The sequence below is a fragment of the Salvelinus sp. IW2-2015 genome, linkage group LG27 (genome assembly GCF_002910315.2).
Source record: "Salvelinus sp. IW2-2015 linkage group LG27, ASM291031v2, whole genome shotgun sequence".
NCBI lineage: Eukaryota > Metazoa > Chordata > Actinopteri > Salmoniformes > Salmonidae > Salvelinus > Salvelinus sp. IW2-2015.
This window is the reverse complement of record NC_036867.1, coordinates 7,027,165-7,049,338: the sequence shown is the minus strand read 5'-3', so window position 1 is coordinate 7,049,338 and position 22,174 is coordinate 7,027,165. Positions and strand designations below refer to the sequence as shown.

General features: G+C 41.2%; 1 protein-coding gene across 1 annotated transcript in view; it reads left to right on the top strand.

The window, feature by feature from the left end:
* Positions 1-22,174, top strand: part of LOC111953872 (piezo-type mechanosensitive ion channel component 2-like) — a 167,413-nt gene that overhangs the window by 7,652 nt on the left and 137,587 nt on the right. The gene's annotated exons all lie outside the window — the stretch shown is intronic.

Sequence of the window (22,174 nt, the reverse complement as noted above, 5' to 3'; positions counted from 1 at the left end):
TGTTGCCAGCTTATAGCCGTCTATACAAGAAGACTCGAGGCTGTAATTGCTGCCAAAGGTCGTTCAACAAAGTACTGAGTAAACAGATCTGAATACTTATGTAAATGTGATATTTAATTGTTTTTTTATTTTATAAATGTGTAAAAATGTATAAAACCCTTTTTTGCTTTGTCATTATGGGTATTGTGTGTACATGAGTGACAAAAACATATAATTTAATCAATTTTGATTCAGGCTCTAACACCAAAATGTGCAATAAGTCAAGGAGTATTAATAATATCTGAAGGCACTCTACATGAGGGTCCAAGCAGAGGCAAACATTTGTCTGGACTTGGTGTCAAAATACCTAGGAGAAATATTCCATTTTGGGGGAGGTATACATGTGTGATTATTATTCCATTAATGGTCAGTTGGTTGAAGTTTAATCTAAGTTAATGTGCCTCTAAAGTAGTTGATGCCATTATCAGTAAAACAGTTTATGGCCCATTGTTAAAATAAGATGGGTTTATCACTCTGTAGTTCCTGAGATACTCCTCTCTCTCTCTCCTCTCTCCTCCTCTCTGTCTCCTCTCTCCCTCTGCTTCCTCTTTCTCTCCTTCCTCTCTCTCTCTCTCTCTCCTTCTCTCTCTCTCTCTCTCCTTCTTTTCTCTCTCTCTCTGTGTCCTCCTTCTCTCTGTCTTCTCTCGTCTCTCCCTTTTGCCTTTCGACATGGTGCGATTGATAGTCGACGTTTCTTTTTCATTCTTCTTGGTTACTACAGGTTGGTATCCTTAACTTGTCCTGTCGCTGCTATTATCTGACAGCGTAGACCGGAGTCCGGCCACTGATGAAATCACACTTCCGACAGCCACCCATGCCAGACCAAAGCCACTTCGACGGAGGCCGTAGCAACAAACGGTGATCCTGCGCGGCATTAATGACGACGTCCGGATCTGACATCACTGGGACGCTTTTTGCTCGTGGAGCGAACCTCCCCAACCACACAGAACCCAGGAGAGGAAAGCCCCCCCCCCCCCCGCCCCCACACACAACTTTAAGCAAATCACAGACACCAGACTACAATAGAAACAAGCCAGTTGTATATCACACCTGACAATGTCTGGTTTCAAGAGCTAAAGATGTGTGCTAATGTGGCTTCGGGACAAGTCTCTGAATGATCTTGAGTGGCCCAGCCAGAGCCCGGATTTGAACCTGATTGAACATCTCTGAAGAGACCTGAAAATAGCTGTGAAGCAATGCTCCCCATCCAACCTGACAGAGCTTGAGAGGATCTGCAGAGAAGAATGGGAGAAACTCCCCAAATACAGATGTGCCGAGCTTGTAGCGTCATACCCATGAAGACTCTGTAATCGCTGCCAAAGGTGGTTCAACAAAGTACTGAGTAAAGAGTCTGAATACTTATGTAAATGTGATATTTCACTTTTTTTATTTTTTTATGTCTAAAAACCTCTTCTTGCTTTGTCATTATGGGTTATTGTGTGTAGATTGATGAGGGAGAAAAAACGATTTAATTAATTTTAGAATAAGGCCGTAACGTAACAAAATGTGGAAAAGTCAAGGGGTCTGAATACTTCCCGAATGCATGGTATGTACTGTACATAACTACCTCAATTACCTCGTACCCCTGCACATAGACTCGGTACTGGTACCCCGTGTATATAGCCAAGTTATCATTACTCATTATGTATCTATTATTATTACTGCTATTATTATGTGTTTTACCTTTCTATTATTTCTCTATTTTCTTTCTCTCTGCATTGATGGAAAGGGCCCGTAAGCATTTCCCTGTTAGTCCACACCTGTTGTTTGCAAAGCATGTGACGAATAGATGTTTTATTTGAGACGGTGGTCTTCCTATCACCTGATGAAACAGCTTCTTGAAGGATAGTTTGTATCTTATCTGTCTCACTTGAAATAAGAGTGATGGTATTTGCCTTCTTAACAAATGATAGGACATAAGAATCCATGAGCTTTTAGACCAAGTAGAGTGATAGCTGTAACTATAACTATACATCTCAACCAGTGAGAGTAATGTGTAAACAAAAGAAGACATTATACCTGAGTGCTATTTCATGTTCCAGACATAGCCTACTGCCCCCTCAAGTTCCCCTCACAGCGCACTGGTGACCATCAACCATTTTTGTTTAGCTTTTATTAAAGCTTTTTATGCGGTTTTCTCTTTAGAAAAACACGTTTTTTTTGCACGGGTCCCCAGGATGTATACAGAGACTATAAAGTTTATAGAGAGCTGCGCCGGTGAATGAGCTAAATGGGTAAATGAAGCCGTGCATGGCTGGAGAGGAGGGGACCAGTGTTTGTACATGGTGTGCCGCAAGGCTTTCCAGATAACTTTAAGCTGTCCCTTAGCCCTGAGTCTTGCCACGCACGCCTCTTCTCTGCCCTGGAAAACAACTGTTACTGGAACTTTTGGAAGCCTCATTGGCTCTGCTAAATGATCGTGGTGGCTGCCATTTGTGCTGAGTTACCCAGCATCTCCCCTTGATTAGTCTGAGAAGATGAGCATTTAAATGAGGCTGGGATTTGAGTGTGTGCTGCCCCAAAAACACATATTGCTTTCTCTCCTCTTTCTTATCAGTAAAACATCTCTCTCTCTCTCTCTCTCTCTCTCTCAATTCAATTTAAGGGCTTTATTGGCATGGGAAACATATGTTAACATTGCCAAAGTAAGTGAAGTAGATAGTAAACAAAAGTAAAATAAACAATACAAATTAACAGTAAACATTAACAGTCTTTAGTCAATAAGTATTCAACCATTTTGTTATGGCAAGTCTAAATAAGTTCAGGAGTGTTTATCATGATTGTTGAATGACTACCTCATCTCTGTACCCCACATATACAATAATTATCTGTAAGGTCCCTCAGTTGAGCAGTGAATTTTAAACACAGATTCAACCACAAAGACCAGGGAGGTTTTCCAATGCCTCGCAAAGAAGGGTACCTAATGGTAGATGCATTGAATATCCATTTGAGCATGGTGAAGTTATTAATAACACTTTGGATGGTGTATCAATACACCCAGTAACTACAAAGATGCAGGCGTCCTTCCTAACTCAGTTGCCGGAGAGGAAGGAAACCGCTCAGGGATTTCACCATGAGGCCAATCAAATCAAGTTTATTTTATATAGCCCTTCGTACATCAGCTAATATCTCGAAGTGCTGTACAGAAACCCAGCCTAAAACCCCAAACAGCAAGCAATGCAGGTGTAGAAGCACCAATGGTGACTTTAAAACAATTACATAGTTTAATGGCTGTGATATGACAAAACGGAGGATGGATCAACAACATTGTAGTTTACTCCACAATACTAACATTATTGACAGAATAAAAATATTCCAAAACATGCATCCTGTTTGCAACAAGGCACTAAAGTAATACTGACTTTCTGTCCTGAATACATATTGTATTGTTTGGGGCAAATCAATACAACACATTACTGAGTACCACTCTGCATATTTTTAATTATAGAGGTAGCTGCATCATGTTATAGTTATGCTATTAATTGTTACAGACTGGGGAGTTAAAACACAAGCCCAAATCTACACTGGAGTTGCTTACCAAGAAGACTGTGAAGGTTCCTGAGTGGCCAAGTTACAGTTGTGACTTAAATCTGCTTGATAATCTATGATAATGATTAACAACCAATTTGACAGAGCGTGAAGAATTTTGAAGATAATAATGTGAAAATTTAGGGGTAGCGGGTAGCCTACTGGTTAGAACGTTGGGCCAGTAACCGGAAGGTTGCTGGATCGAATCCCCGAGGTGACAAGGTAAAAATCTGTTGTTCTGCCCCTGAACAAGGCAGTTAACCCACTCTTCCCTGGTAGGCTGTCATTGTAAATAAGAATTTGTTGTTAACTGACTTGCCTAGTTAAAGGTAAAACATATTGTACAGTCCAGGTGTTGGAAAACTCTTACAGACTTACCCAGAAAGAGTCACAACTGTAATCGCTCTCGAAGGTGGTTCTAACATGTATTGACTCAGGGGTGTGAATACTTATGGGAATGAGATCTATCTGTATTTAATTTTCAATAAATTTGCAAACGTTTCTAAAAACATATTTTCATTTTGTCATTATGGGGTATTGTGTGTAGATGGGTGAGAAAAAAATAATATTTCATTCATTTTGAATTCAGGCTCTAACACAACAATCTTTGGAATAAGTCAAGTGGTATGAATAATTTCTGAAGGCATTGTACATGATGTCCCCAGCAGAAGCAAACATTTGTCTGGACATGGTGTGAAATACCTAGTGAGAAATATATCAAAACATTTTTGGGTATAAATTTGTGATTATTATTCCATTCCTGGTCAGTTGGATAAAGTTTTATTTAAGTTAACGCCATTATCAGGAAAACAGCTTTTGGCCCATTGTTAAAATAAGATGGGGATTTATCACTCTGTAGTTCCCTGGAGCTCTCTCTCTCTCTCTCTCTCTCCTTTGGCTTTATAGTCAGACTATTCATACAGTTTTATCTTAACTGTTTCCTGTCTATAATCTGACAGCAGTGCCACTGAAATACACTCAGCCACCTGAATGGACCTTTTGTGCGAACTCCCCCAACCACACAGAACCCAGAGCCCCTCCCACCCACCCACTTAAGCAATCACAGGCAGACTACTAGAAACAAGCCAGTTCTACATCACACCTCACAGTGTCTGGTTTCAAGAGCTAAAGATGTGTTTTTGTTTTCCCTTTCAATTCTATCTCAAGTTAATTATAGGATTGACATTGTGTGTAAAATAATGGGGGTAAGAATAAGATTCTTTCCAGTTTAGTAGGTGTGTTAACCTTACAGTGATAGTTTAATTAGAAAGCCTTCTGAATAAACCCATCGATTAGTTAGGTGATTGAGGTTACTAAAATACACCTCCCACGTTCTTAGTATACTGTATTTAACACAGGCAAGACTCCTGGATACAGGGCCCATGATTGATTGCGGACATCATTTATACAGCTCAGAAATGTAACTTTGGCTGGAGGGTACTTAGTTTAGGCTTAGGCCCATATACCTTGTCTAAATAAAGAGTCAACAGGTTATTATTGTTTCAGAGTTTACCTTTGCACACGAGGTAGTCACTCCATTAAGCCAGGCTGTGAGGGGGCTAACGCTGCTCACACTGGCAGCTGCATTGCTCGTTTGTTTGTTGGACCGATGTGCAAATTGACGAGCTAGCAGACGCCAACGCTTAACAATACAGACCTGTGGAAGCAACGGTCACACTGAAAGATGTGCCAAGCCTTTGGTCCCAAAGCTCCCACTTGCAGACAAAACAAACATTTGTATTTAGGCTTTCTGTCTTTTACCACAGTTCTGCCTGTTACAGAAATTAACACAATTTAATATTCTGGTAACACAACCTGTTGTTGTCGAAGTAGCTGATGTCTTTGTGGTAAAGTGATTTCAGTATTATTGTTTCATTATTTTTCAACTGAGTTAGTGGTGGCTGTCGTGGTGGTTGATGTACTCATCAAGAATAACCTTATGCAACAATGACTATGGATTTTTCCATTAATAACCCTGTAATGAACTTCCCGTCTCTCTGATTCTGGTCTCACATCATCACAATAATGACTCATATCTGTTTAACTGGCCATTGAAATAGCTTCCAGAAAGTGTTAGTCATAGAAGTCACTCAACTAGGAGACAGATGGTAATTCTTGCACGGCATCTGGGCTGCTGAGTGGCGCAGAGGTCTAAGGCGAAGAAGCGTCACTACAGACCCTGGTTTGACTCCAGGCTGTATCACAATCGGCCGTGATTGGGAGTCCCATAGGGCGGCGCACAATTGGCCCAGTGTCGTCCGGGTTAGGATTTGGCCGGGGTAGGACGTCATTGTAAATAAGAATTTGTTCTTAGCTGACTTGCCTAGTTAAATAAAGATCAAATTAAAATCTGTCCCTCTTATATAGTTCTTAGAGATGAGCTTGCTGATGCAGGGGTTGATTTGGTCTGTGACCTGGTAGTTTGTGACCTGACTTGTCTTGGGGTCATGAACTATCCCCCAGACTCTTCCACAATCACTGGTAGTTTGTCTTGGGGTCATGATACTATCCCCAGACTCTTCCACAATCACTGGTAGTTTGTCTTGGGGTCATGAACTATCCCCCAGACTCTTTCCACAATCACGTGTAGTTTTTGTCTGGGCACGCTCATGAACTATCCCCCAGACTCTTCCACAATCACTGGTAGTTTGTCTTGGGGTCATGAACTATCCCCCAGACTCTTCCACAATCACCATATGTGCGTTGTTATTGAGTTAAGACTAAGAGTACCGTGAATCAAACTGTAGTTAGCTACTAAAACTCAGGACCCTGTTCCCTCAAACCTGGATACTGGGCTTCTGATAAGTCAGAAATAGTATTATTTTTGCACTGCAAGAATGCAAGGATTCTCAATTTACGGGCACAGTTTGGCACACAATGGTATTCCTGTTACATTTTTGTTTAGAAAAAGAATGAAAAATAACACATTAGTATTTATCTAAACTGACTACCATAATGTACAACAGTAGTATCATCCGATTACCAGACAGTTGTTTCATAAAGAGTTAAATCCCTGAGGGTGGAAAGGTGGACATGGCAGGGTGATGGTAAAAGTGATGTGGGGTGGGGGAGTGGGAATTGCAGGCAGAGTGCAGTTAGTTTTAGTCGTTTTTTCGAGCAACAAGGCTCACTAGAGTTTGTTCTGTCTCATTCCTTAACTTCAGACATTTTTAAGTTTGGCAGTTCTAGTGTAAACAGAGCCCAGTTAAATAACAGATTGAGTTACCTGTGAAAACGGAACCATTTGGGAGGGGGCCGGTGAGAGAGGGGAACTTGGGTGTCTGCGCACACTGTTCCCACCTGAGGTTTCTGTCCTCTCCGCCTCCTATTAATTTCACCAGCATCAATGAACTGACATATTTATGCCTAACATTAATATTTAGCTCTGATATAAAAATTTGGGAACATTTTGGGGTCTTTTTAATATGTTTTGGATATATATTCATCGGCACTTGGTATTATTTTAATGTCAACATCAATGTTATTCAGTGTAGACACTGACTATGCCAGGGACTTGGAGAATTTTCTCTCAGCCAGAAACTCACCGAACAGAAAACACTCACTCTGAATAAACAATACTGCCAGAAATGAACCGTCAATATTGAAACGACAACTATTCATAAATCTTCAGGCCAGTTCTGATTATTAATACTGAAAAACCCAGAAAGTTGATTGACACCAATGTATGATTTACTGTGAAAGTCTAAATTGCTCATCTCTCAAGTCATTAGTAAGATAAATAAGATCAGTAGTTTTATATAATGATAATCACTCAAGATCATAACTTTAAATGAAAGATATGTGATAGTATAACATGTCTTGTATTTCACATGTACTTTATATGGTATCCTTGATTCTCCATCCCTCACCCCTTGATGTCCCTCATAACCATGCAGTTTAAAATCTGAATGACACATTTCCTGGAGCAAAATGTAATTTCAGTATACCATATTCTCTGTATAGACAAACATGTATTATGAAACATACATTTGACTTTGAACATTACTTATTTGCTTTCTGTGTCCACTTGAGAGCATCGTGCCCATGGTGCTGTAAAAAGCTCAAAAGTATTGCATGATTTCTAGGACTTGGACTTTACTGACCAAACAAAACCAAAATAATATCCCCCAAAAAGAATATGGGTACGTGTATGGTTATTTAATTTGCCGAGCAGAGGTGTGTCCCGGTGGGTGTGTTGTGGGCAATTCCACGGAAACGGAATTAGGCCTTGTTTTTTCACTTTAAAATGTAGGCCAAACAAAAAGCATTGATTTCAAAGTTGAACAAACCATACAACTCTATGCACAAAAAAACGAATATAAGTGGAAGAACTGTGCCGATGCAACAGAAAAACGTTCAAATCTCCCCCAGGTTTTTATGCGACCACGTTTTCCAAAAATATTGCCTCCAAATTAAGATTGAAAGATGTCTGCAGAAAGAATGGGTTGTCAGTTATGACATCACACCTTGAGTTTAAAAACATCTATTTTGGTTATTGAAGTACAGTAAGTGAAGTGGATTTACACCCGGTAACGGAATACGGTTATAGAATTACATCATGGGTCTCTGATCTGTACTACACAGAAATGCATAATTATGGATATGAATGTCATTCTCTTCATGTTTCACAAGTTTGGACATCACAGAGCAGCACAGCACAGCACAGTAGAATACAGTGCATTACAATACACCACAAAGCACAGCAGAGCAGAGTAGGGTAGAGTGCAGTAGAGTACACTAGAGTTCAGTAAAGTAAAGTACAGCAGTAGAGTACAGTACAATATATTGTACTCTACTGTACTATACTCTATACTTGTCTTTACTGTAGTGTACTGTATTGTACTCTACTCTACTCTGCTATAATCACTGTACTGTAGAGGTCTTCACGGATCCAAAAAGTTGGACCCGTTCCGAAATGGATCCGTGGCTTTCCCACCCAACCCGATATAAATAAATATATATATTTTTAAACAAGACCTGTTCCGAATGGCCCAGAGGACAGTCAGACCCGTTCCGAAAAGGCCAGTGAAATAAACAGACCCAAACAGACCTGTGCCATTTTGGATCCGAGAGACCGGTTCAGTCCAAGAGTAGAAAGAGAGAGAGAAAGAAACCTTCGACCGGGCGCTGCCAGCGCTATCAATAAACGAGTGATAATGGCCAAATGTTCCACAGTTACGCGTCCTTAAAAATTGCCTTTAACAAATTACAAAACAAATATTTGTTGTGTTTCCTTGTGTAGCATATTCAAAACTTTATAGTCATTTGTTTTATTGACTTTTACTTCCTAAAACAATGATTGTCCACCTCATGGTTCAGCTGTTGGAGATTTGAGCGCTAAATGCATCAGGACATTGTATGGACATACCAGGGCCTTCAGAAAGTATTCAGACCCCTTGACTTTTTCCACATTCTGTTACGTTACAGCCTTATTCTAAAATGTATTTAATAAATAAAAATCCTCCGCAATCTACACACAATACCCCATAATGACGAAGCCACTCAGTAAAAGGCCCATGACAGCCCGCTTGGAGTTTGCCAAAAGGCAACTAAAGAATCTCAGACTATGAGAAACAAGATTCTCTGGTCTGATGAAACCAAGATTTAACTCTTTGACCTGAATGCCAAGTGTCACGTCTGGAGGAAACCTGGCACCATCCCTACAGTGAAGCATGGTGGTGGCAGCATCATGCTGTGGGGATGTTTTTCAGTGGCAGGGACTGGGAGACTCGTCAGGATCGAGGAAAAGATGAACAGAGCAAAATACAGAGAGATCCTTGATGAAAACCTGCTCCAGAGCCCTCAGGACCTCAGACTGGGGCGAAGGTTCACCTTCCTACAGGACAACGACCCTAAGCACACAGCCAAGACAACGCAGGACTGGCTTCAGGACAACTCTCTTAATGTCCTTGAGTGGCCCAGCCAGAGCCCGGACTTGAACCTGATCGAACATCTCTGAAGAGACCTGAAAATAGCTGTGCAGCAACGTTCCCCATCCAACCTGACAGAGCTTGAGAGGATCTGTAGAGAAGATGGGGATAAATACAGGTGTGCGAAGCTTGTAGTGTCATACCCATGAAGACTCGAGGCTGTAATCGCTGCCAAAGGTGCTTCAACAAAGTCCTGAGTAAAAGGTCTATACTTAAAATACTTATGGAAATGTATATATATTTTTTTAAATGGTAAAACTGTTTTTGCTTTGTCATTATGGGGTATTGTGTGTAGATTGATGAGCAAAAAAAAACATTTTTATCAATTTTAGAATAAGGCTGTAACCTTAGAAAATGTGGAAAAATTCAAGGGATCTGAAAACTTTCCGATTGCACTGTAGGCTTATAGGCCTTGGCGTCCGCTGTATGATATTCATATTTAAAATATAAATATAAAGGAAGAGAAGCTTAGGTCTAGCCCTAGAGCAACTGAGAGAAAGATGGCGATATTCCGGGCACCATGTTCCCGACACCGACATGCATTTCTTTATATGCTACCTGTCAGATAGGCTACTAGGATAGGCTACTAGGCTTATTAGTACATTTTCAATCAGAATATTTTTTATAAAGATAACCATTATATTGTTAGATTAAAAGAGTAACACCTGGTCGGCCTAAAACCTTCTTCCCCACCTCAATTTCAACTGTCAGTTGGATCGCTGGTGCGCACTGCCTTCATAGGCCTGCATAGCTAAGACTAATGATAGCCATACCACACCAAACCTTCACAGAAGTTTCTTAACTTTATAAGGGTAATATCAAAAGTAGTCCTACTGTAAATCAAGTCATTGTTTATAGGGGAAATATGAACAGGTTAATATACTGGGTAATTAAATTACGTTTTGCATCTCGCCCCCTTTGGTTTTTCCTTTTCATGGTTTGAGTGCAAGTGGCCCTAGACCTACTGGTAATTATATTATATTGGGTTAAACACAACATTAACTTAATTTGGCCAAAGGAAATGGCTCAACAGAATGAAACAAAACACTTGTTGCATAGCCTATTTAAAAAACTGGTTTAAACCTTCATAAATTACCAACAAAGGTGAGTAGAGCCTACCGAAGGCCGTAGACAGTTCGAACTTAATTTAGCCAATGAAAATGCATCAGCAAAATGAAATAAAACACTTTTTGCATATATAAATAACTGTTTTAAATTCTTAAATAGGCCTACAATAATAATAATAATAATGATAAAACAAATGATAATAAATACGAAAATAAATAAATAAAAGTTCAAACCTGAAGTTGCACAGTCCATATGGCCGCGTCAACTTTCTTCTCATCTTTGTCCACTAGATGTCCGTTCTCCTTGTAGTCTTCTTTTCACTATACTCTTTCTCCTCTAACTGTTGTTTTACACCAATGAAAAAGGCCTCTATCTTAGCAATCAACAGTAGCCTAGGCCAAGGCTCCTTTCACTTGCTCTCTTTCTCCTCGGCAGCAGGCGCAAGTGATGTGAGCAGCCGGAACTAGTTTCACAGGCTATACGTTTTATTGACTTGCAATTGGCTGACACAGATAACAAGCTCACACAGTTCTCATCGACTCACACACATACAATTATCAGAGGACGGGTCCAGTCGGTAAATCAATTGAAATTGCAAATACCCGAGACTTGTGGCAATGATATCAGACCCGACCCAGATCAGAGACAAAAGTCAGACCCGTGAAGACCTTTAATGTACTGTATTCTACTATCCTATCCAAACTTGTGAAACATGCGTCTATGACAGGTTCAGATTTTGTCCAGTCCGTCTGTGGATGTTAAAGTCAAGGCCAGGGTGAACTGACCAAATTTCAACTAGTTTTCAACGTCCATAGACGTCCGGTGTTGGTCGGTACTTTGTAGGTGAGGATGCTGGTTAAAGTAAATGGAAAGAGAGGGGGCTCATGGGTAGGTGTCCATAAGATCTAGGAGAGATGACATTAACTGGGAGGGGTTGTCCAGACTGTTTAACACTCTTGCTTTGACCACCTGATGACAGAAAGAGAAAGAAATCAGTTATCAGCTGCACATAACAGTATGCCAGTGGAAGGGAGGACAGTAGCAGGTGGACCAACTGTGGATTATGATTTCGCATTGTAGCCAATTCAGCTGTAGTAATTCCATTACAGATTCTTTTGGGTCATTCAGTTGGCAAACAATGGTATTCCTTTTACATTTATTTTTTTCAAGAATGAAAAATAAATACTAATGTGTTATCTAAACTGACTACCATAATGTACAATAGTAGTACCATCCGATTACCAGTTTTAATCACTTAATAATTCATAAATAAAATTGATATAAGTGAAATCACTCTAATTTATTGCTAGGTCTACCATTACGTGTTACTTGTGTGAACTTTCATTATCCTCCCTCCTCATGAGATAGAGAAGGACATGTTTATTAAACGTAGAGGAGGTAAATCATTTCCACAAAACGAAATATAAGTGTTGATATTAGTTGGCAGGGGTCTTTACGTCCACATGATTGTGTTTTGATGTATTTCTGATACCTTTTAAGACTTTTTCTGGAAGATGTTTCCTAAGACCCCTTTTCCATCTGTTTATCCAGAAATCAGCCTAATTTGTAAGATGTTAAATGGTTGAAAAATATACAGTATCAATGCCTTAATTTCTCAAAAATATATAATCTTAGCTTAATTTGGTGTTGAGCCAGTAACCGAAAGGTTGCTGGATCGAGTCCCCGAGCTGACACGGTAAACATCGGTCATTCTGCCCCTGAACAAGGCAGTTAACCCACTGTTCCCCAGTAGGCCGTCTTTGTAAATAAGAATTTGTTCTTAACTGACTTGCCTAGTTAAATCAAGTTTAAATACAATAAAATTTGACACCCAATTTGATATGCTCCTTTGAACTTCACATGTTGGTGCTCAGGGGTCCTTTTAGATGGAAATGCCCTTGTTTAAATAGGACAAATTATTATTTGAATTTGTGCACAATCCCCCTCAATTCTAGTGACTCATCGGGCAAAGGGTAGGGAAGTTCCAGTGGCTCTATTCTCCAGTGTGCGAGTACGTGCCAAACGGACATTCACAAACAACAACAACAAAAACTCCCACTACACAGCACATTCTCTAAGATGGTCAACATACGGTTTCCAAATTCTGTCAAATATGTCTGGTTAATGTCTGATTTAGAATACATAGAGTCTAATGGGATGTAGCTAGATAGTTCAGTTCTCCAGTTTGTTATTGTGGGTGGATATGAGGATTTCCAATTGATTGCTATATATTTGTTTGCAGCCGTTAGACCTATATTACAAAACATTCTCTGATATTGATCACCAATATTTACATTTCCCAGAAGACATAATCGTGGAGACACAATGAAATGACAACGCATAGATTATCCCAAAATGGTGTTAGTTTATCACAGGACCACAGCATATGTAATAGGGTTCCTTTGTGCTTTTTGCATCTTCAGCATAACATGCATTCTGGCAGGAGTGTAGTAAGTCCTATGAATTATCTTAAATTGCAGTAGTTTATGTCTTAGGTTGTAGGAGGCGGTATGAACATTTTCACTTATCTGTGACCAATGGATCTCCTCAATTTCTTCCTTTAGATCGGTTTCTCATTTGTTCCTTTTAGGTTCTGAGCCATCAGGTAGAGGTTCAATCAACCCTTGATATCAACTTCTTTGGCGTAGCAGCTTCTTTCAGTATTTTTTCCATGCTAGATGCCCTAGGCTCATCCAGATTCGGTTGCAGCGATTGAGTAAGATTTCTGAGTTGTAAGAACTTAAAGAAATCGGCCTTGGATAATCCAAATCTCTCTTGTAATTGAATGAATGACAGAAGAGATCTATCAAATGTTTTTTAATCTTCCTTTGAGCATAACTATGTTTCCAGTGTTCAAGGTCATACCAAATGAAAGGCGTGACAGTAAAGTCTTACAATAATGTCTTTGAGAGAGACTTATCTGTCAGTAACATACACTATATATACAAAACATGTGGAAAACCACTTCAAATTAGTGGAATCGACTATTTCAGCGACACCCGTTGCTGACAGGTGTATAAAATTGAGCACACAGCCATGCAATCTCCATAGACAAACATTGGCAGTAGAATGGCCTTACTGAAGAGCTCAGTGACTTTCAACGTGGCACTGTCTTAGGATGGCAATTTTCCAACAAGTCAATTCGTCAAATTTCTGCCCTGCTAGAGCTACCCCGGTTAACTGTAAATGCTGTTATTGTGAAGTGGAAATGTCTAGAAGCAACAATGTCTCAGCCGTGAAGTGGTAGGCTACACAAGCTCACGGAACGAGACCGCGGAGTGGTGAAGCGCGTCTGTCCTCAGTTGCAACACTCAGTACCGAGTTACAAACTGCCTCTGGAAGCAATGTCAGCACAATAACTGTTTGTCGGGAGCTTCGTGAAATGGGTTTCCATGGTCGAGTAGCCGCACACAAGTCTAAGATCACCATGCACAATGCCAAGCGTCGGCTAGAGTGGTGTAAAGCTCGCGACATTGAACTCTGTAGCAGTGGAAATGAGTTCTCTTTAGTGAAGAATCACGCTTCACCATCTGGCAGTCCGACAGACGGATCGGGGTTAACCCACACTTTTGTCTCTCTCATTCAACTTTATTATTGTCGACAACGCCATGTTTTGTACGATGCTGAAATGCAGAATTCGCAGCTCTTTACTGTCTCTGTCCTTTTGCTTTCTTGTTAAGGGCTAAACGCTACCTGCCCCAATGCATAGTGCCAGCTGTAAAGTTTGGTGGAGGAGGAATACTGGTCTAGGGCTGTTTTTCATGTTCCAACATCTAGTGGAAAGCCTTCCCAGAAGACAAAAAATCTAAACTGCTAGTATGTTTGGTGCGTAAGTTTGGCAACACTAGTCGTTTAGTTAGCCAGAAGTGAGAAGGTTGGGATAGGTAAGGGTGAACATTTTTATTGTTTGCAAATTCTTTGTGGAGCAGTAATTGATCTTTTGATGTGCTTTTACTGGAAATATGGGTTGCATTATTAAACTGTCTTAATTAGCATGTTATGTTTGCTAAAATTCAATATCTGTGTCCTGTGGCTGCTGAGTTCATCTGATTTAGGGACAAACCACACACTGTTTTGTGACACAACTCATTTTTATGAATGTCTTCTTTTAACCCACACTGTTGTCTCTCGCATTCAACTTCATTATTGTCGACGACACCATGTTTTTTACGATGCTGAAATGCAGAATTCGCAGCTCTTTACTGTCTCTGTCCTTTTGCTTTCGTGTTAAGGGCTTAACGCTCGAGGAAGACCCCACACTGAATCTGGTATTCTATAACATAGGATAGAATTATCGTACCAAAGCAAAGCCAAACTCCTTCTCCATGGCTGTCAGTTAAGTCCTTTCATTACTTGAAAATAATGTGTTCTCAACAGCCAACGGCTTGTGATAAATAAGCACACATAGAGTCTGATTGACATGTTTGGTCACAATAAGGCATGCCTGTAGTCACATTCCACCACATGCTATTTACTTTGGACCGAATAGGTCTCTGCCACGATATTCAAGCGGGCATCCAGCATTCTCTCACTGCCGAATAGAGATGTTTTGATTTGACCAAAGAAGGGCGGAAGGTAGCCTAGTGGTTAAGAGCTTTAGCCAATAGCTGAAAGGTTGCTCATTCAAATCCCTGACCTAACTAGGTGAAAAATCTGTCGACGTGCCCTTGAGCAAGGCACTTAACCCTAATTGCAAGTCGTTCTACTAAAATGAAAACGAAGTTTAGCCCCAAAGAACATTCAGTGCTGTTCATTTCTTGATAGTTTAAACTGCTTGATATAACTCAATCCCTGTCTTGTCTATAAATCCCCAAGGGCATGAAACTAGTAAACCTGGTCTAAATTTCTGATCCTAAAAGCCACCAGCTGGGTGGAGCGATCTTTGCGTAGTAATGAATGGGGTGTGTACAGCATAGGTGATGAAGTGCAAACTCTACATGACATGGAGCTTGACGAGGAAGCAATGGGGCATGGAAGTGTGCTGCTCTGCATCCGCAAAGACAGACATGGCCTCCCTCTCGCTCTCCCGAGTCCTGATGTTTTTATCATTACGGTCACTTAAACCCACAGCAGATATTCTGAGGGTAATCATTTGCAGTGTTTGGAAGACCGTGTTTGCAGCTCAGTAAGGAAAATAAATGGGTGCGGACATTTTGGGGTAGCGTGGGTTTTTGTGTGTTTGCAGTGGCTCCGGTCCCATCTCCTACTCCAAACAGTCAGGCTGGTCCTGAAGACCCAGCTGTTTGAAGCTGCTGCCTCAGTCTAGCCGTGTGCTGGCTGCCAATAGGAGGTCACCCGCTGGGGGGAAGTGTTAATGTACACCTAATCCCAATAACACTGCCAGAGACTAGGCTCACCACCCACATAGATCAGGAACCAAAACACACACACACACACACACACACACACACACACACACACACAAATAACAATACATGAATCTATCAGTGTAATGAAAACCATCAGTATCCTGTACATAAAGCATCCAGTGTTAAATCACTGTTGAAAAGTCACTTCGAGATGTTCTGCTCTGTGCAAACACACAACCTTGCATCAATTGATATTAACGAATGAACTTTGTTATTGTAATTGCTTTATACAAGTGCGCCTGCAGCCCACGCACAGGGCCAACCCTTTAAGTGGTTGTCATGGTTTTGTAATCAATTGGGGATCCAAACAGATATGCACGTATGCCTGCATTGCATGCACACACACACACCCTTCTTTAAGCAGGCTGGGACCTCAGGAGTGGGTGTCATCTGACGCCGAGGATCTACAGTAAAGGGTTTTATGTGGTCGGGGGTGCAGGTCACAGAAGGACAGGTGGCTGAGGTGCCCGTTTCAATTTAGTGGTTCATTTCCAAACCCTTTGAAAAGCCAGGATGTGGCTGAGAACGAGACCGAACCGATAGATACTAAACCTCCACACTTCTATTGGCCAATTAGCTATGCCCAATTTGTCTCAGGAAAACACGGGAATGTATTTCAAGGGGATATCAATGACATGACACCACCACACAAAAAAAAACAACCGGCTCCGTGGATAGCTTCTACCTCCAAGCAATAAGACTGTTGAACAGCAAACGCAGAGCTGACTACCTACATCCATCTCCACTGACTATCTGCACTGACTATATACACATTCACAGACTACCCACACATCCATCTCCACTGACTATCTGCACTGACTTTACACAATTCACAGACTACCCACACATCCATCTCCATCTGACTATCTGCACTGACTATATACACATTCACGACTACCCACACATCCATCTCCACTGACTATCTGCACTGACTATATACACATTCACAGACTACCCACACATCCATCTCCACTGACTATCTGCACTGACTATATACACATTCACAGACTACCCACACATCCATCTCCCACTGACTATCTGCACTGACTATATACACATTCACAGACTACCACACATCCATTCTCCACTGACTATCTGCACTGACTATATACACATTCACAGACTACCCACACATCCATCTCCACTGACTATCTGCACTGACTATATACACATTCACAGACTACCCACACATCCATCTCCACTGACTATCTGCACTGACTATATACACATTCACAGACTACCCACACATCCATCTCCATGACTATCTGCACTGACTATATACACATTCACCAGACTACCCACACATCCATCTCACTGACTATCTGCACTGACTATATCACACATTCACAGACTACCCACACATCCATCTCCACTGACTATGTGCACTGACTATATAACACATTCACAGACTACCCACACATCCATCTCCACTGACTATCTGCACTGACTATATACACATTCACAGACTACCCACACATCCATCTCCACTGACTATCTGCACTGACTATATACACATTACAGACTACCCGCACATCCATCTCCACTGACTATCTGCACTGACTATATACACATTCACAGACTACCCACACATCCATCTCCACTGACTATCTGCACTGACTATATACACATTCACAGACTACCCACACATCCATCTCCACTGACTATCTGCACTGACTATATACACATTCACAGACTCTACTCACACATCCATCCACTGATACTCCCGCACCCTGCCCACATACACTCACTCACACACTGAAGCTTCTCTTACACATCACACACACACACACACACACACACACACACACACACACACACACACACACACACACACACACACACACACACACACACACACACACACACACACACACACACACACACACACAACACACACCACACACACACACTACTACATACACAAACACACACTCCTGACTACATACACAAACACACACACACATACACAACCCCAAATGCACACACACAATCACCATATTTGCTGCTACTACTTTATTATATTTATATTGCTTCTCAGTCACTTTAACCTTGATTACACAACTGCCACTAGTATCCCTTCCATTGATTGGTACTGATGCTGGCCTTGTATATAGTGTGGATTTATTTTATTCTTGTGTGCATTTGTTTTGTATGACTTAGAACTATTCTTTAGTAAGGGTTGGCAAAAGCTCGAGAAACGAATGGGGCCAGTCCTGACACTATTCATGCCAATACCCCAGTGGCCGGGGAAACAGGAAGCATTGACCGTGGGTCAGACGGCCCATGAATGGCCCCTATTGACACAGATCAAACAGATAAGCCCCACTTTGTGTGATTTTGTGTTTTTTTTTACAGCTGACTTGTACTTGGCTGTCTCACGTCAGAATTAGATGTTCATCTATGTTTCTCAAACGTCAAATTTCAAAGTTGTTCCGAACTTCACATTTTCTGAAGTGTTTAAGTTTAAGTTCAGGCATTAACTCCAAATTGTTATGGTTAGGGTTAAGTTTAGGCATTAACTCAGATTGGTTGAGGTAAGGTCTAAGGTTTGGGATAGGCTTGAAACAAAAAAATCAAAAACAACTTTCTATCGCTGGATTCAAATCCGCCATCCCCGTCCACAACGCCCTAGAAAAACCGAAACCTACGTTACCTTATGGTAACAGGGCTTACTGTTGCCCCTTGGGGCCGGTTTCCATGTCATCTCCCGAGGTCCTCCGACATGGATGGACGTCGAAATACTGACCTGTATCACGGGTGACTGGTCTGTGCCTTACAGTTCATTAGGAGGGAGGGAGGGAGGGAGGGAGGGAGGGAGGGAAAGGAAGGGGGAGGGAGGGAAAGGAAGGGGGAGGGAGGCACACAGCTGTGGATTAGGGCCATTGTTTGGATTTGACAGGAGGGATCATCTTCTCCGTTCCGATGAAAACAGTCCCCCACCTACTCTCCCTCCATTTCCATTTCCTATTCTTTTGAACAATAATGCAGACGTTTTCAGTCACATGTCTTCTGCCGATGAGGATCATGTCCCACTCGGCACACACTGGTCGAATCAAAATTGTTTCCACGTCATTTCAATGAAACGTGTTGAATCAACGTGGAATAGACGTTGAATTGACGTCTGTGCCCAGTGGGTTTTGAAGAAGTGTCATAACACTTTTGATTGTCCCCATGTTGCATGGGAAAAGGATGCAGATGTGGGACATGTTTCCTGTATTTAGTGAACCAGTATAAATGTACACTGAGTGTATAAAACATTAAGGACACCTGCTCTTTCCATGACATAGACTGACCAGATGAATCCAGGTGAAAGCTATGATCCCTTATTGATGTCACTTGTTAAATCCATTTCAATCAGTGTAGATGAAGGGGAGCAGACAGGTTAAAGAAGGATTTTTAAGCTTTGATACAATTGAGACATTGAGAGATTGTATATGTTTGCCAATCAGAGGGTGAATTGGCAAGACTAAAGATTTAAATGCCTTTGAATGGGGTATGGTAGTAGGTGCCAGGCACACCGGTTTGTGTCAAGACCTGCAAAGCTGCTGGGTTTTTCATGCTTAACAGTTTCCCATGTGTGTCAAGAATGGTCCACCACCCAAAGGACATCCAGCCAACTTGACACAAGTGTGGGAAGCATTGGAGTCAACATGGGCCAGCATCCCTGTGGAACGATTTCAACACCTTGTAGAGTCCATGCCCCGATAAATTGAGGCTGTTCTGAGGGCAAAAAGGGGGGGGGTGCAACTCAATATTAGGAAGGTGTTTTTAAAGTTTTGTACACTCAGTGTATAGTATGTGTACTTACTATATGTTACAGTATGATATTTAATCCATGACTCACTTCGGAATGACACGTAGTATAAACTGGGATATCCCTCTACTCTCACTGAATTTCTCTCCATATATACTGTAATGTGTATTTACCTCCAATTGATTCTGTAATATGTATTTCCCTCTATATATCCTGCAATCAGTATATACAGTATTTGTGTCACACTTTATTTGTATAGTTCCATATAAATGATTGACAGATGGCCATACTATCTGTTGATAAGCAGCTGCTTGCTAAGATTACTGTTAAGGTTAGGTTTAGAATAAGGGTTAGGGTAAGGGTTAAGGACTAGGGTTAGGGTAAGGGTTGAATTCCTGTGTAGAACTCAAAAACGATCTTTGATATAGTCCCTCTGTTGATATAGTCCCAAAATGTTGTGCATGTCAGCAGTGAAGTGTATAGGATTAGGTATTTTCAAAAAGCAGTGTCACTTGCCACAGCATCCGTTGGTGTGGAGCAGCAGCAGTTCAGTGGTTCATTTGCAAACATGTGCGGAATGTAGGCCTATTTAACAGAGCAAGTGATGAGTAGACTGGATGCGGACCATATTCAGGTTAGCAAGAAATGTTTGTGGGCTACCAGGCAATCAGTCTGTTTGCGTGGGGAGAAATGGAGGGAAATGTCCCAACGTGGCAATAATTATAATCCACACAATAATTACAATTACCTGTTGTTGCAGGATTATGTTCCTGCTGTGAGAAAATTGTCAAATTATGATCCTACACCTGTAACAGGCATATCATCACATACTGTTTTTTTGTCATAGATGTTTAGGTCTATTGATATCATCTTATTATGTGTGAAGTGGTCATGAATTATTGAATCATGTCTAAGGTCTGCGTCTCCCTGTGTGCCACAGTCTTTTGTAGCGTCTGAACTTTTCAACCTGCAGTGTAACCATTTTCAAATAGAAAAAAGAGCAAGCATACTGGTTTGGTATTTGGCCTTTTAACATCCCACTGCTTGTTTATGGTGGTATTAGTTATGTGATGGTAATCTGAACAATACTGTAAATACTAGGCCTACATGACTCAATTCTGATGTAAATGCAGGCCGTCTTTAAAGGTCCGATCCTGAATTACAAAAGGCAGCCCTGCCACTTGATGGTAGGCTAAATATCACAGATTGCACCTTTAAAGCGACAATATGTACCTTTTTGGGGGGCTTGACAAAATCCACATTGAAATGTGAGTTATAGAGCTGTCATTCTCATTGAAAGCAAGTCTAAGTTGTGGTAGATCTGTTCTCTATGCGCTATTTTTATTTGTCCCGTTCTTAAGTTTAGTTTTTATCTTTTGGTTTTGTACACCAACTTCAAAAAGCTGAAAATACAACATTTTAGATGGTACAATGATTCTCTACACTATACTTGTAATTATACTTGAAATTTGGGAAACTATTACAATTTTAGCAACCAGTAAATGGTGGTACGATTAAAACATTTTTTTTACCCCTTTTTCGTTATATCCAATTGGTAGTTACAGTCTTGTCCCGTCGCTGCAACTCAACTACGGACTCAGTAGAGGCAAAAGTCGAGAGCCATGCGTCCTCCTAAACACGACCCTGCCAAGCTGCACTCCTCGCTTAACCCAGAAGCCAGCCAGTCCAGCTGGCGCCCGAAGTCAGCATTGTAGGCACCCGAAGTCAGCTTATAGGCACCTGCCTGCCACATGGAGTTGCTGGAGCGCGACGGGTCAAGGAAATCCCAGGCCGGCCAAACCCTCCCCTAACCCGGAAGACACTGGGACAATTGTGCGCCCCCTCATGGATCTCCTGGTCACGGCCGGCTGTGACACAGCATGAGATCGAACCCGGGTCTGTATTGACACCTCAACGCAATACAATGCAGTGCCTTGACCACTGCGCCACACGGGATGCCAGTGGCGGTGCAATTTCTGCATAGTGCACCTTTAAGATGATGGGTCCTACTGGATTAAGTTAAAACAATAGGGATCGTTCCATTTTAGACAGGTTAAGCAAGACAAGTTCTTTGTTAATGACGAGAACAAGATGAAGCAGAACAGAGATGTGTAGAAATGAATATCATACTTTAAAACAGACAAATCTGACCAATTAAAAAAAGGGAAAAAACACCACTGTCACTGTGCTGTATCAGGGGAAATACAGAGAGAAAAGAACACAAAAATAGAGTGTGTCTATTGTTGTGTGCATAGAAATAGAATTTACATTATAAATCTATGGTTTACTTCTGGGTTGGTGAGTGAGCGATGGAGTCTTTATTTTACCTTTAAGCAGGCCAGGCCACCAACCTCTGTTGCATGCAATAATTCAAAATCAAATCAAATTGTATTTGTCACATGCGCAGAATACAACAGGTGTAGGTAGACCTTACAGTGAAATGCTTACTTACAATTCATAGAACTCCTGAGAAAACGACTGATTGT